The 16,626-nt window shown below is 40.1% G+C and overlaps 1 protein-coding gene across 1 annotated transcript in view; it reads right to left on the bottom strand.

Annotated features, from left to right (window-relative positions):
• The window catches only part of lrrc4cb (leucine rich repeat containing 4C, genome duplicate b), a 42,120-nt gene extending 26,100 nt beyond the window's left edge, over positions 1-16,020 (bottom strand). Inside the window, exon 1 of the mRNA XM_029428467.1 lies at positions 15,128-16,020. The gene's annotated coding sequence lies outside the window, so the exon portion shown is untranslated. The remainder of the gene's footprint in view (positions 1-15,127) is intronic.
• Positions 16,021-16,626: the final 606 nt, after the last annotated feature.

The raw sequence follows: 16,626 nt of genomic DNA, 5'->3' as shown, positions 1-16,626 counted from the left end.
AACAAGAGAGGGTTTTATATCAAAAGCCAATCATTGTTCAGTTTTGTAGCAATTAATGTTACATATTCACAAACGCTTTTATCCTTCATTTTCATTTTATTCGGAGTGAATTGTTACTCCAATTAACATATCCGGTCTTGTGTCACGATTTTAAGTGGATGAAAGCGACAAGCGGATGACTGAATGGAAGATAGAGGGAAAGCGACAGATATTGGCTGAAGTCACTGTTGCTCCTCTCTCTCTGCCCTGATGTAAAAGTGGGTGTTCATCCCCTGAATACAGATAGCATTACACAAGCAATCCTCTAAACGGCTGAGACACGCTAACATGCTGATGTCTGGAATGGCTTGCGTCTATCTCCATCGCTTTTGCAAAGCTAAACACCTTTGTTAATCTCACAGCCAAGAGCCTCAGTTTAGGATGCGGATCAGAAGACATTTCATATTACCTTTTACTTACACATAGTTCTCCAGCAAATGTCTATTACTACTTTCTGTGATGTCAGGGAGAAGAGGGGACAAGCAGTAGAACATTAGAGCAACTCCTTAAAGCAGCCTGACGGTAGTCTCCTCTGAAGAATCAATGCGTAATGGAAAATATTGCTTGAATGCACAATCATCCTAATAAAATTGAATTTTCGTGTGCCGTCTCTCCTCTAGTCCCCTCCCTTGTGCTTTAGTGGGAGATTGGCTTGAATTTATGACAATTAACCTTGAACACCGTGGGGGACAATAATGGAAGGAGCCCATAAGATTTTCAATAATTAAATTATCCCTCCTGTTGCACATCTTCGAAGTCCACTGCTACATTCTCTGCCTCCCCAGTCACTGATAGATCGGGTCTTTGTTGTGCAAATCCCTACTCATTGTATCTTACCTCACCATTCAGACAGCGTTACTCCAGTGAGCTGCACATGAGTATGCTACTACTTACTAATTTATTTCATTCAACATGCTAAGTGAGGTGTTATCCATGCTTCCACTATGTAAGCAAAGGCAACTGTACAGGCAGCGTCTGTGTTTCTATGATTACATCCGTGTCACTTGACACTTGGTGCAAATTGGTGTGAGACTTTAGATCAGTTGCAAAGAGGGGTGGAAACTGGAAACAACACATGTATTGCACACACCAGTAGGGAGCAGAGTAACCTGTGGCTCATGAGTGAAAGGCACATAGAGAAGACTAGTTGATGGTCGGAGTGAGTTCCCGGCGCTGCTTGTACCGGCAGTTTGTATCTTCGCTTTGTCTTGCCGGTGAAATAATACAAGTGAAACGTTTTTCTGCATTTCTATTCCGTCACACTCTGAATGGTGTGAAAACTGCAATAGAGGTGTGAAAGAAAATCAATTTAGCCTTAGTTGCATTTGCAACATATATTTATGAATTGGAATTTATTTTTAAATACTCGTTATTGAGAACAACATAGCCAGTGTCTGGATCTCGCTGTGCAAAACCAGATTACATCTTGCAGTCACGCTTTTTGCTGCAAGATTTAGGTCTGAAAAACACTTATTGAGACCAAACCAAAAACAAGACGGACAATCAGATGAGGGAAAAGACTGGAATCTTAAATAAGGTCCTTTCTATCAAAATGTGTCAAAATACACCAAGGCCGTGAGCAATGTCATTCTACTCTGCTAGATTGGGGGGACACTGTGACACCATTGTATGGCAACAAGTGCATTTTGTGTTTTTGTAGTTCAACCAGATCAACAGAGTGGTGACTCTTCTCTAGCCTCTTATCGTGTGGACTGATTGCCAAAGGTCAAAACGATCATTTTGCGGTAAAAAAATGTATTGATCGCCAACATCGTCACGTCCATAAAAGCCCATAAACAGCTGTTGCAATCTTTGAAATCAGCTGATCGATGTGTGAGATATTTTGATTATACTAGGTAAAAATGTTACTCTCCGCTGCCTGCAGCGCCGAGCGCCTGCTTCCCAAAAAGCAGCGGACTCTAAGCGTTCGATTGACACCTCATTTGAGCCAATCGGAGCTTCCATGCGTTATCTACAGCCATCAATATCCAATCAGTGTCAACTTGATAAGGAAGTGCCAGCCCCTCTTCTTTTGTTTACAGACCGAGCCTATAGCAACCGAGTCTCCCGATGACTGGCGTATCATGTAGCCAATAAAACGCTGAAAGATTTGATAGGCTACTTCGATGGTTTATTTTTTACAAATGTGCAAAACTGTATTTATTATATTCAAGTTCATAAAAAAATACAAAAAAACCACAAAAATATTGCAAGAAATGTGTTTATACTTCACATACTCTGTGTCATTACTACTAACAGGGAAATATGGGTATACAATAGTTATTTGTGAGCAATACAAATAATATTGTATTAATAAATATTATAATATCTTCAAATTGCACAGTTTGGTGATACTCTTAGAAAAACCTGCCTAATATGTTGTGTTTTTGTTCTGAAATTTAAACCTGAACTTGGTAATACTTGATACTATGTTCCTGTTGTGTTTTCCAGCTCATACCTACCAGCTATAGTCATCTTCAGGCATCTTTTTAACAAAATAATTCAGATTTATTTTCTTCACATTCAATGTATTCAGACCACTATTACTCAGTGCCAGAAGAGTCATTCTGACTGTTTTGCAAGAACAATAAGAGAGTTATCTTTTGAATGAGACCAAAATCATGCAGCTGGTGCAAATGGTTGAAGGGCAGCTTTTAATTTACTTTGATTATGTCGTTTGTAGATATTTTCGGGTAAATAAAGAGGAGAGCTAGAGAAGCTATTTGACTGCTTGTGTCAATTTCTAGAGAATCTCCAATTTACAAATTTCTGAACATAACATCAATATTTTATACTTATTATGTTTTGCTATAAATCAGGACTTTCAGAACAATAAAGTAAGTTTGTTGTATCAACATGTCAAATGCATATGTAATAAACATGTAATGCGTTCTGCTGCAGCATCTTATTTGCAGGTTGTCGCCACGAGATGTGGATTCAGATTCAATAAAATGTATCAAACTCTACTCTTGAAGGTCCCAAACTCCAGTTGACAAATATTTTACAGTAAAGTTAAACTTTACAAATCTCAGTGGTGAGATTTCTTCTTTTAATTATCTTAACTATATAAGAGCAGTGGCCAGTAAAGAACCAGTTTTATGAGGCAACCTGCAGTTCAGAGTTAGTGCCTTTGGTTTGATCCCAGAACCGTGTTGCTGTGAGGTGACAGAGGGGCCTTTTATCCACCTCAGACTGATCCAGAAACAGATTTTGATGGATCATATCAGAGCTCCAGAACAGCTGCAATGTTTTTGTTTTATGTTTTCATTTGAAAATCATAAGCACAGAGCAATGAGAGCCTAGTGAGTGGCATGGTTTCATTCATTTTGAGAAGTGCGTTTTCTCAGTCAGGTGTAGGAAGTTTTAATGTCCACGTCTGAGTGGAGCCGAGAGCTGCCAATCATTCAGTGAAACAACCCACTTGACAAAACACTTGTCTCCAGCTAATGCCTATCGATCACCATGAGTAAGGCACAATTGTGGGCCATGCTGGCATGGATCCACTCTGAGGTAAACAAACCACTTCAGTGGAACAACACAAAACACACAAGCAGCGGAGGCGGCTGACTGAAGTCTGCATCAAGCTGACAATCCTGTTAATAATTGCATTGGTGCAATTACTTCCTGCATGGTTTGTTAGAGAAGGAGATTCTTGAAGAATTGAAAAGATGGATGATTCATTTTGTGAGAAGTAAAATTAGTACTTGAAGTATGAATTTATATTAAGTACCTTCATCGCATCATTTCCAAAGGCCATTACCAAATATTAAGTTACGACACTTACCAGGAATAGTCAGTAACCATACCTGAACTATTTAATTTGCAGTCAATTTAAGACAAAGCCTTTGTTGAAATAGATTTCAGGTTCACAAAGTCATTGAATTGTGATTGTGACCTTCAGTTTATGGATCAACTCTAGAATACATAAGACCCACTGTGCTGTAAAGCACTCTGATCACCTAATGTGCTATAAATCCACACCATTACAGTAATTGACCGACCACATTGTAATCACAAAAAAATAAATTTATTCCCATTTGGGTAATGTAAATGAAGTGCTTTTAAATTAAATTTGACAGTGACAGTATTCTGTTGGTAGTCTGTTTAGTGTGTGTGTGGGTGTTTTTTCTTCTCTCCATTGACCTGATATATATGTCTTCAGCTGTGCATACACAGTACATCTAATATGGTTGTGATTGTTATCGCCCTGAAAAAAACAAAATCATGGCAGGTTTGAAGGTTAACAAGGTTTTCTTACAATGTTTACACACACACACACACACACACACACACACACACACACACACACACACACACACACACACACACACACACACACTCTCTCTCTCGCATACACAGTCAGTTACACATGTACAGGTGTCTCATGGGGCCTCCTTGCAGTGCTTCACTTTCCCTGGATATGCTCAAACAAAATAATATGAGCTTGAGGGCTTGGAAGAGAGCCAGGCTTGTCTCCACAATTTTGGGTCATAAATGCAGCCTCTGCCCAAGGACTGCAGGGCCTTTTAAAACAGGGCTCAGCTTGATTGGACACACTTCTGTTGCTCCGTCCTGACTGCTAGCAAGCCAGCTGATCAGAGAGGCAGAACAAAGCCGGTCTCTTACAAGCCGGTCGCCTCTCAACCTCTCATACAGTAAACAGAATGGAATCCTTTTTTTTTAATCCAAGTCTGTCCTTCGCTTCACCACTGCTTGTAGATGGTGAAAACTGCTGTAAGTACAGCATCACAGAATTGTGTACCAAAGTATATTAAGCTTCCGTAGCTGTTTTCAACAGGGACCCCGGCGTCAGCATCAGAGATGGAAAGAAACAAGATTTGTGTGCATCGGTCCAGGAAAAGTGTTGAAAGTCAGGTTTATGAGTCCCTATGCATTCTGTATACCGCCTTGCTCACACTGGTGTTTTGAACGTCTAATTTGTTCATGAATAATACAACATGAACCATTTGGCTCATGAATATGAAATAGATGGAACCACAGGCTCTCCCGATAATCAACAGTCGACACACACACAGTCCGTTGTTGGCTCTCTAGCTCTGCGGCAGCATTTCTTCTAGTGCATTTAGCCAACCACAGCCGATCATAGCCTTAGCAGAGTGTCAGTGTTGGTGCAAACTGTCCGTGAATAATGTGTGAATACAGCGTCTTTCGTCGCCAAGGACATTTTAGTACATCACAAGCGTTCTCCTTCTGCTTCTCTTTTTCAGTCTCTCTCATCTTCATGCACAGACAAACGGTATTTACAATGTGACAGCCCTAATTCCCTAGAACACCAACTTTGTCTCGCATGGAGAAAAGAAATGTTGTGTAATGTTTTATTTACCGCTGTTGGATAAACAGTGTGCTCACTGTAGAAGCAACAGTGAAGCACGATGCGGAGCCGAACAGCTAATGCACCAACAATCTCTGCCCATCAGTTTACCCCGCCTTAAGCCGCATGGCTCTGCTCCAGCATGGCCATATGCCCCTTAGCCTAGCTGCTCTACACTTTGGTAAATGACTCATGATACAGAGTCCATGTATCATCACTACCAAAGAATGATAGAACACGACCGGGGCATGCTGGTGGACACACAAGTGAACAGATATGTTGGTGCTTGTCCGGTTCAAGTAGTTTTAGTGAATTGAGACATCTGTTGACTGTTTTTGTGATAAACTGATCAATGATTCAGTTTAAAAAAAAATCAGAGAATCGTGACCCAAATATTCTGTGTACAATATGTATGACGATGAAAATGATAAAATACTGACAGTTAACAAGCAGAAACCAGAGCACGCTTAGCATTAGAGCTGGGTTGTACATTCTCTGTTGGTCGATGATTGAATCATTGTTTCGATTACAGGTGAAACAATTACTCAACTGACAGGAAATTTACAGACAACTTTTGATTATTAATAAAAAAATAAAAATGAAGCAAAAACACTTTCAGCTTCTTAAATTTGAGAAATGTTATGGTTGACTTGTCTCATATGACTGAATATCTTAGGATTTTAGACTGTGAGTTAGACAAATCAAACAATTTGAAGACATCACTCTGGGCAAAGAATTTGACCAATTGTATCTAATGATCAACAAAGTCGTTGATAATAAAGATAATTGTTAGTTACAGCCCTGGTTGTGCTATGCTCTAATGAGAATGTATTATGAGAACATCATGTTAAATATTGAGGATGTTTTATTTCATTTGAGAAGGTACATGCTCCACTTTGGGTTGGTAAAAACTCTTTCCCTTACAAAAGCATTTAGTCAAACCCAGTATATTAAAATAACAATACATGGCCGTCAAGCTGAAAACTAAGCTCTTTTCTCTTCAGTGCATTAAACGTTTGAGGCAATGCTCTTCAAAGGGCTTGCTTTCACCAACACTAGGTTTAAACTTGACACATCAAATGGCAGAATACTCATATGGCTCTCTCTGGTGTAGGTTGGACTCTGCTGTGTATTTGTGTTTGGAAGCAACATAAGCAGGTGCTGTGCAAATTGTTGGTGGGTGGCTTACAATCTAGATTCATCGTGTTGCACATATAAACTGGGTCCCTAATTAGCACTATGCATCAAACCACAAAAAGCTAAAGGGAAGTGAACAATGTTTACAAGATCGGCATTTGTGGTTTTGAGTGAAATGTCTAGACAACTATTAGACAACCATGTTCGTCCCACGATGAATTATAATGACTGCTTTTTCCATCTAGCGATACGCCTAAGAAGTACTTTGTGTTTAGTGCTAATTAGCAAAAGTTAGCATGTTAACACGGTAAAATAAAAAGTTTAGCATAGCATCAACGTCAGCAATATGCTGAGCATTAAACACAAAGCACCACTGTGCCTCTACGTACAGCCTCACAGAGCTGCTAGCACGGCTGTGGACTCTTATTCTAGTGATCAAATCATCAAAATCACTACAATGTATCCATGGAGGCTCTTTGGGTTGAGATAAACTCTTTCAAACCCATTATATGAACGCAACAATAGATGGACATCATGCTAAAAACTAGGTTATTTTCTTTTCAGTGCCTGAAAAGTTGACATTTAAAAATGTTCACCAAAAAGCAAGGTCAGGTTTTATTCTTAGTGTCAGGCATAATGACACCGTACTTTGTCTGACGTGCCTTGCACTCTTGTTCATTCCCTGTCAGTGAGGAAAGAAAAGTGAATAAAAGGCTGATTCTGTAGCCTGACTGGACACACAAACATATTTCTGTATCCAGCACAGGTGTGCGTGTTTATCCAATCAGATGTCAGGGCCTGCTAATTAAAAACCCTGCACCACAAGTGGTAGGTAGGTTAGTCAAGCAGTGCTACTGTCTCTCATATTATTAACTGGCCCATATTGTTAGTCATTTCATTACCAAGGTGTGAATGAGATAAAGACTTGGGACTCCCCCTCAGTTTGTGTCCGTATTCCCTGCCTGGATAATTAAAGTCCAAGCAGCAGGTGCTAGTTAGACAAGCTTGCAAAATGTAGCTTCAGCTGTGTATTCTCAAAGACATTACAATGGAAAGCAAAATGCTTATTTAGCTTCAAGTGAGACAGATAATTTAGTGAGAGCGACTTTTGATGATAGAAGAGCTTAAAAACGACTGTGTCCAATGATTACTTTCATTATTGATTAAACTCCTGATTAATGTCTTGATGAATTAATTAATTGTTCTGTTTAATTACATAATAAATATAGGGATAATGGTTATGTCTTAAACATATGTGCATATTTAAAATGATATAAACACATTGGAGAAGCAGGTACGAGTGAACCTTTGGTACTTCAGACTTAAAAAATATAAAACAATTGTAATCATTGATATGTCTTTTCCGCTTAACCCAAATGTAATTGAGCCATGAACATGATTTTAGACAACCATTATGTGCTGAGGTTCGGAGATGTCTGTGTGATTTCTGCAGCCACCCAATAAAATGGAGATTAATGGAATTTTCTTTGAAGTTAGAAAATAAAAAACCTCAATATCAACGTGTCTTTCCAGAAACAATTTTCCCCTTAGTCTGGATAACCTACAGATGTATCATCCTGTATTTCCATTGTGCTACTAATAATATATTATTTTCTAATGTATGGCATATGTTTAACCTGCAATGTGTATGTCTTAGTTAGTATTGAGACAGAATTTGGATTTAAAATGTTTTAATGGCAAACATATTGAATAGTTGTTTTTGTGCATAGTTAGGTCCTTTATGATCCTGATCCAGAAGATCAGCTGATCCATACACTGTTTTAAAGGTTTGATAACTGATGGATAAAACATGGTATGGGCAGAGACTCTGATTGGAACTGAAAATCTGTGACAATGACACTCCTATCTCCGGTGGTATAAAACAGTTATCCTCCAAGATGCAGGGAATGAGCAAAACATGAAATTGTGTTGCAAGTGTCCTTAAGTACTCCAGCTGCATTGGATACTTAGCCCAGGCTTAATGCATTTCACAACAAATGAAATGGACTTAGTGTTATTGAGGATACAAGACGGAGAGAATAGCATCGTAAGAGCTTCTCCCATTTATTTCCTTTGAATTTGAAGTACAAAATGCTCATGTGGCAAACAATGAGGTTCAACAATAATGTATAATACATGGCAACAAGGGAACAAGATGTTCGAACAGCCTTGTTCAAGCCCAGAATACACTGGTTGAAGAAAAGTGTTGTCATAAAAGGGGAAAAATTGTAGCAGAGGCGACTCTGAGCCACACACTAAAGAGGCAATCTTGTCAGCCTTACAAGATTCCCTTCTCGGTTTAGTAGTGTTTGACTTGGCGCCAGTAACTGGGGTTTCATCTTTGCCAATTAAGCCAATCTAATGTATTCCAGCAACTAGAATCTATGCTGTTTGCCAAAGCATTAATGCACTACATATTTTTATTTTCATTCTCACACTGATTTGGTAACTGCCTTTATTGTATCATCACTCTTCTGTTCCTAGTGAGTTGCAACATGAATTTCTATGCATGCGTGGCTCTAAGTAATGTTAAGATATCCTCATCAAAGACATCTGAGCCAAATGAACTGGCAGGAGATAAAATGTATATTAATATGTGGGGAAATGGATAAATAGGGTAAAGTTAGAGAGAGGGAGACAGAAAGAGGGGGCATTGAACATGAGAGAGATAGAGACTCATCACGACAGTCATCACTTCAGCTATTATCCCTAATTCTCTAAGGGAATATCTCAGTAAGGCGGAGTAAATGTGAGGCCGATAAGCAGACAATGAGATTTGCTAGGGCTTTGAGGCAAAGCTCTTCCAAGGGCTTGCTTTCACCTACACTAGGTTTGAACTTGACGCATCAAATGGCAGAGTACTCATATGGCTCTCTCTGGTGTGGGTTGGACTCTGCTGTGTAGTTGTATTTTCAAGCATAAGCAGTTGATGTGCAAACTTGTTGGTGGGTGGCTTACAACATAGATTCATCGTTGCACATATGAGATGGCTGCAGTCTTTGCAGTGTAAAGATTTGAGTCTCTTTCCTCTGCCCTCTGTGTGTCTCTCATTAGCACGATGAGTTGAATTGTGCATATTCTTTTTATAGTTGTATAATTATAACTGTGGACCTTTGCACATTCCTCTGACCTTTCTATTGTCCTACCTCTTCTAAAAACTGGACACCTCTTTCATTTTAATTGTACATATTTTCTCAATATGTTTTGTAATTTCCTTCTATAATTGTGTTTCTTGATTTTCGCAATACTTGCTGTAATTGTAAATGTAATGTTCTCTTAACATATTTATGTTGTGCACCAATACAATGCAAATTGCTTGAAAACCTACTTGGCTATAAACAGGATTCTGATTCCGGTAACCATGCTAACGCATTAAAAACGAACATGGTGAGCAGTGTACCTGCTGAACATCAGCATGTGCGTTGTCATCGTGACCACGTTAGCTTGAGAATACACATACATTTTCTATCACAGTAAGTGAAGGAATACTTCCCTAATAGTTAAATATTTATTTACTAAATGGACGGCATTTATACGACTCACTCGCTCCAGTTTTGAAATGAAGCTGCAGTCCTCCACGAAGGAACAAGAACAACATGTCCAGCCTACACTGGAAGATATTCAAAAACATAAGTTTAAGATTTCACTGTCAGTTTCTTATTTGTCTCAGCTAGTAACTGGCCTCAGACGAGACATACATAAACATTTCAGTCTAATTAACATTTCCTTTAACCATTGCATGTCAGGCACTTAGCTGAACAAGGCTTAGTTAACTGTACATTCCTCAAGTTGGGATTCAAAAGAATTTTTGAAATCAGAATCCTTTTCAAACCCTTTTTAGGTTTATTGTGAGTAAGTTTTAGTAACCAAAGTGTCTAATATATATTAAAAAATATAAATATCAAAAGGATACAAATAAAACTCAAGTTTTCCCATAGATTTCATCCAAGTGTTGTTTCGCAGATCAAAAGACGTCTAGACATTAAACTCTTAGATGACGGGGTCACACGGCCATTGTTTCTACTGCATTCCAGTCAATATATTTGAACTGGTGGTAAGAACCTGCTTTACTCTGAAATATAAAATTTGTAGCCCACCTTTAACCTGAATGATCTGTTGACCTTCAAATCAATACCATGGCTACTGAGATATTTCTCTATTTAGCTAAAGGGTAAGCTGAATTGATGATTACCTTTCCTGGATATTTCCACAGTTTTTGCTAATAAAATAGAGAGGACATAAAAGATTAAATGAGAGATTAGTTTGACTCTGAACATAACTAATAAGATTGTTTTATCAAGTAGGAATCAGATCCCAAATTAAACACAGCCCTACGTATTCCCAGGAATAATTCCCATGAAGCACAGCCTTCTGTGCTTCCCTGTAAGCGGTATCAGCTGTAGTGATGTGATTTTATTTTATTTATACTACACATTTTTTATTTAAGTAACACTAAAGAGCAGTATAACTATTGTATAAAAGCCAAAATTGCCTTTAGGACATTGTTTACTGTGATTATGCATTCTTGAGAGCAATAACATAGGCTGTACTCAGCTGTGCCTCACATCACAGCATCACCATACCTATAATCACAGAAAGAAGTGTGTAGCAAACTCTAAAGGGTATTATGGCATTTGCAGAAAGTGGCTGGTTGCTGAAGAGGCAGAAACATGGTAGCGTGAGCATACTCTTTCTTTCAGAGGCTCTCACTGGAGTTGATGGCTGGTTGCTGCTGCAGGCCACAACAGACACATAGTACACAGCACAGATGGTGAAATAAGGCACCAACGGCTGCAGTCAAAACAGTGAACGTGTCATAATGACATTTGCGCCATAAGTTGTGATATTTTGCAGGCATCAACACTGTCACTCTTCATAAGACACACTTAGCGGTGATCAACTGTAGTGGGTCCATAAGGGCACACAGATACAGCCTCTTCATACATCACCACATCAATATGCTTTGATTTAGAAATGCAGACTGGTGAATGACACAGAGCAGGATTCTCTGAATAATCCCCTTTCTGGTGCACAAAGGCATAACTTAAGCTGCTACAGTGAATACTAAGTCTCTCCAGCCTGGCATGCATTGGACTCTTTCACACCCGAGCAGTTCAACACGGTCAGATCGGCCTGTCTCTTGACTCGACACAAACACATGTTTTTGTGGTGGTACCACTGGAAAGATACAGAACACTATCTATCAAAATGGAGCCGGCTGGAAGTCAGTGGAAGTCAGTCTTATCTCTAGCTGCATCCCACTCCCTTATGTATGTCATGCAGAGAAATACAGTACTGTACATAAACATACAGAAATAATCATTATGTATTAGTTAAGATAACAAGCACAGACCTGGAGGGACGGTGCTCTTTTTCACTTTATCCAGACAGAACCTCAGTCATAATTTATCGCCTCTCCCAACACCAATCCTCATATCACACAGAGAAGTATGCAGGAGGCCCAGACGACAATATAAATTGAAGAAACAACACAGCAGTGGCCCCGGATAATAAAGCATATCCCTCAAAAACACTGACTGCCCCTATCAATTGGCAAAATTATAAGTGCAATGGAGAGGATAGTCATTTGAAAATGAATCAGCATTTTTGCTGTTGACATATCAAACCCCAAGGCTTACAAAAATGGGCATTAATCTTCCCCAGTTCCTCGAAGAAAGGGTATAGTATATTAACAGACACCATAATTATACCAAGAGGGGTTCAGGCCGGTCATTCACTAGACAAAAGACAAATATTTTAATCCTCACAATTCAGATGTTGGAACCAGATAATATTTGGGATTGTTTTGTCCATTAATCATTTATCAACTAATTGTAATTGTAATGAATCGTAATGAGTTTTGGAAATTAATTATAAATCCTAATTTGACTGACAGGTCATTTGGCATCTAAAATATGCCGTTTATTCCACGCAGGTGTGTGATTGGTCCTCAAAATTACTCAGTGATTAACATCCCATCAGGCTTATGGTTGTTTGTAAAAACCCTAGGCAGACCCAGATGCTCATTATTTTTGGGCTCTTGTGGCTCAAAGAAAAAATCTGTGGCTTTTATAGAGGGCTGATTGTTGAAGTATATTTTGCTGGAGCTTCTGTGAAGTGCATTGTTTGACTTAATGATGTTTCACAATTGGAAAATGTGGCTTAGGTGATGATGGCATGAAATATGTTGAAACGACATAACCACCTGGGAAGAACAGGCGCACATAGTCCTCGCCTGTGATGTTTGTGCATTATTTTTAGATGCAAAAAAAACAAAAACAGACACTATAAATCAACTCCCTACAAATATCGGTCTGAGGTGTAAGAAGGCAGCTTGTCACAAGACATTTAGGGAGCAATATTACAGTGGAACTGCATAGCTTAAAGCCCTTATTATACGTAAATTACCTATTTTGCGCAGCAGGTAGAGCAACAACAAAAGCAATGGTTTACTGAGAAGGAAAGAAATATCCTCGGATTGGGTAGATGAGTCACCGTTCACAATGTTTTGAACCAGTGGTTGACTACATGTGTGTCATGCATGAAAATAAATCTATTCGCCCAAGTGCTTATTTCCCACAGTTAAGGCTTCTGTCAGAGCTGTTCTGGTGAGTGGCCATGGCATGGTTTACATCCATTTGGTAGCAGGCAGGTAAATGCCTGTCAGGCTGATAACATTTATTATGCTTTGCTGTCCTGATGACTGAGGAATATTACAAGGTGACAAACCCAAATCCACAGGCCATGACGAGTCCCTGAGTTGTTTGATGAGCATGGAAATCGTGTTCACCACCCTGGCAGTAATGGTCACCAGTTCTCAACCAAGCAGGGCACCACACTTATTCTACAAACAATATTTCTGACCACCGTTAAAATTCAAAGGGTGGAACTTCTCGTGAAACATTCTTCCAACATGCTTCAGGTTTTTCTTTTAGAATCTCTAAGCTCAGTGTAGCAGCTCAGGTGGCTCATGTTGACCTAATACCCTTTTGGGATACTGATGGGTGGGTGTGGCCTTAATTTTAGCAGTTACCAGCGTATTACGGTGCACAGAAATAATCCAGATCTGGAATTGACTTTAATGGCAATTTACAATGTAACTTTAAATCTAAATTTAGAAGCAGAAAATTAATTGTTAAGAAGCAGTGATTTTTGTATGTATATCACATGTTGGTGCGAACACCACGAATAACATGATTTAAGACATTTATATACCTCAACTTACCAGTTTTCTCAGAGTTTTCAGAATTTAAAGAACTCACAGATACTGTGGAATAAATGTTCTGATGCGTTACTGGCACTAATCTTTTCCTACTCTTTGCTGAAATGCCTCTATTTAAGAGGATTCAATTCACCATTCAATCGTCAAACTCACAACCCAATCAAGCAGGCTATAGGTGAAACATAATGGGTAATATGCTTATATATGCATGAAAATATTGTGGTAACCAACCCTAAATGACACTCTTAAACACTCCAACTGTGTCCTTCATTTTACAGGCAGGTTGTAAAACCTCCAGATGTGCATATGAAAGTGAACGCTTGAGGATGAACCAACTCAGGTTTTAAGTGGAATGCTTTTGGCTCCAGCAGCTCAAGCAATGATGATGATGTATGCTCCATATGCAGCTCCCTCTACCCATTTCAGCCAACACACAAGTATTTTCAGCATCAAGGCATGTTCAGCACCTCCCACTGATGGACAGCTCCTATTCACATGTTCAACACAAAAAGGCTGTATTGCCAAAGCAAAAACTCTTTATAGTTTACATTTTAAAATGCACCCTGTACTTCTGGTTAACCTGCTCAGGCTGTGGTAGGGAGAAATGACAACCTCATTTCTGAGTTTCACCCATGGGTGGCTTCGCTGGGGTTTTGAAGACATACTAGGTCAACATGCAGAACCACAGAAAGAGAGAGAGAGAGAGAGAGAGAGAGAGAGAGAGAGAGAGAGAGAGAGAGAGAGAGAGAGAGAGAGAGAGAGAGAGAGGGGGGGGGGGGGGAAATGTGCACGAGGTGTGTGTATGAGCAGATTCTGTAAAATAAAGCATGACCTGAAGCTTTTGCTTTGCCACATTCCCACTCAAAGCGCCCTTCCAGCCTGCCCACCTGGCCAATCCGGCGCTCTTTTTGCTGCAAACGTGTATGCTGAGAATACCTGAACTGAATTTGAATTACCATATGACGTAGGCCTTTTTCTAGCAGTAATGTCCTGCTGGCAACAGGGACTACCACAGACCCATACAGTCTCAACCAAGCGCTCAAACACACAATTTGTTGCACCAGCTACCCCCCCACACCTCCTCAACCGCCTCTCTGTCACTATCCATCGTTACCTCCATCTATATCTCTGTCTATATATCTCACACACACAGACAGAAACACACACAATCACTCACACACGAAAGAGGATGCGACAGCTATCACAGCCTACCTATAGAAATGAAAAAAGGACATATCAGAAAATTTAAAAAAGTGTCTTTCTATACATTGAAGTCTGTTAGGCAAACACAAATCAGGGGTTAAATGGCGAGGAATCGAGCTACATGATGATATAGAACAGCAGCACATCGCACTAAATAGGCTCAATAGGACTGAATTCGGTAAATAAATACTTACGCATTTTCGCGAATAAATGAAATCGATGCTGAAGAAAAAGCCAGCAGGGCCCCGGTCCCCGTTTTCAAGATTTGCAGTACGAGCGAGGCACAAATCTCCATGTGAAAGGGATCGGAGGCTGCTGCAGTCCGCGTCTCTCTCGATCACAAGTCAAGATGCTCGCCTACGAAAAATGCCAAACATTCAGAAAGAGTTGCGTGGATCTGCGGTGCGGCCACCATTCCCTCGGATGTAATGAGTGCCGATAAAAGCCCCCCAGAGGACCAGCAGCAACCCCCCTGGACTTGAAGATATTCCTCTGGACTGAGTAGGAGGAAATCCTGCAGAGTTTTTGATGGGGGATCAAGTCTGTATAGGCCCTTCTTTCCCTCCAAACCAGTCACAGTCCAAAATTGACTCCCACCGGTGGTTTCCTCTTTGAAAGATCGCTAAATCAAATCCTACCAAAAAACTAAATATATATACAACCAAAGTGGACTAATGCTTTTGGATTTAGCAGTCAAACTGATATTTTTGCGCGGATCATTTACTCAAAAGAAATTTTAAAAATCAGTGGGCAGACATGCCGATTAATTACCTATTTAAAGCATTGTTAAGGTCAGCGCAGAAAGGGGTGCAGAAGCGTCCTACAAAAAACCCTGAGAACGCCTATTGGATCAAATTAAGGATATCCGTCCCACTGCAACCATCACACGCGTCGCATCAGGACAAATGGGTTGCCATGGGCTGCTCTAAAAATCGCAGAGCATATGGCATACAGTATTTCCTATCAACGGGATGCTATGTTCCCCCCAAAGCAATCCGATGCATTGATTACATAAGCGCAGCTATTAGTAATAATTCCGCTTGTCAGGGAGAGTGTGTCCGATCCGGGTGGTGTGGCAGCAGCTTCATCATCCGTGTGTTGCAAAAAAAGCCTTTTTTTTTTTTTTTGCCACCGGCTCCTAATGGTTCCCCCGCTCGCTGCAGTCCATGACTTGAATAGCGAGCACGTTGAAATCACGGTCTCCAGGCACAGATCTTCCGCGCGCGCGTGTATGCGAGAGTCACGTGTGTGTGTGCGTAGCTAAAAGTGTAGGTAGCTGGTGGGCGCGTGTGTAGGCGTGAGCGTGTTCGTGTATTGCCCGGGGACCACTTTAACTTTGACCACTTCCCCTGCGCGTCCATCTGGCCATAGACATCACACAGCGGTCGTTAATCAACAGGGATCAATCGCATTAACTATAAAGTCCAGATATGATGTCTACTAGTGTGTGCGTGTGTGCGTGCGCGTGCATCCACAATTCAATTGTTGATGAGGTATGGTTGCCACCTACAGGCGTGAGTCTCGATCCAGTCATCCAAAACGGACCATTTCCACAGTCTGCATCCACAAATAAATTCACATTCAACACGTAGAAGCCTTTTCAGTGCTCCTCCACATTCGAAGCACAGCTAGAGTATGTGCATGTGTCCATCATGTTAAACGCAACTACAAAATAAAAGTCATGATATATTCT

Source organism: Cottoperca gobio, chromosome 3 (genome assembly GCF_900634415.1).
Source record: "Cottoperca gobio chromosome 3, fCotGob3.1, whole genome shotgun sequence".
NCBI lineage: Eukaryota > Metazoa > Chordata > Actinopteri > Perciformes > Bovichtidae > Cottoperca > Cottoperca gobio.
The sequence above is the reverse complement of the archived record's forward strand: the minus strand, read 5'-3'. Positions and strand labels throughout refer to the sequence as shown.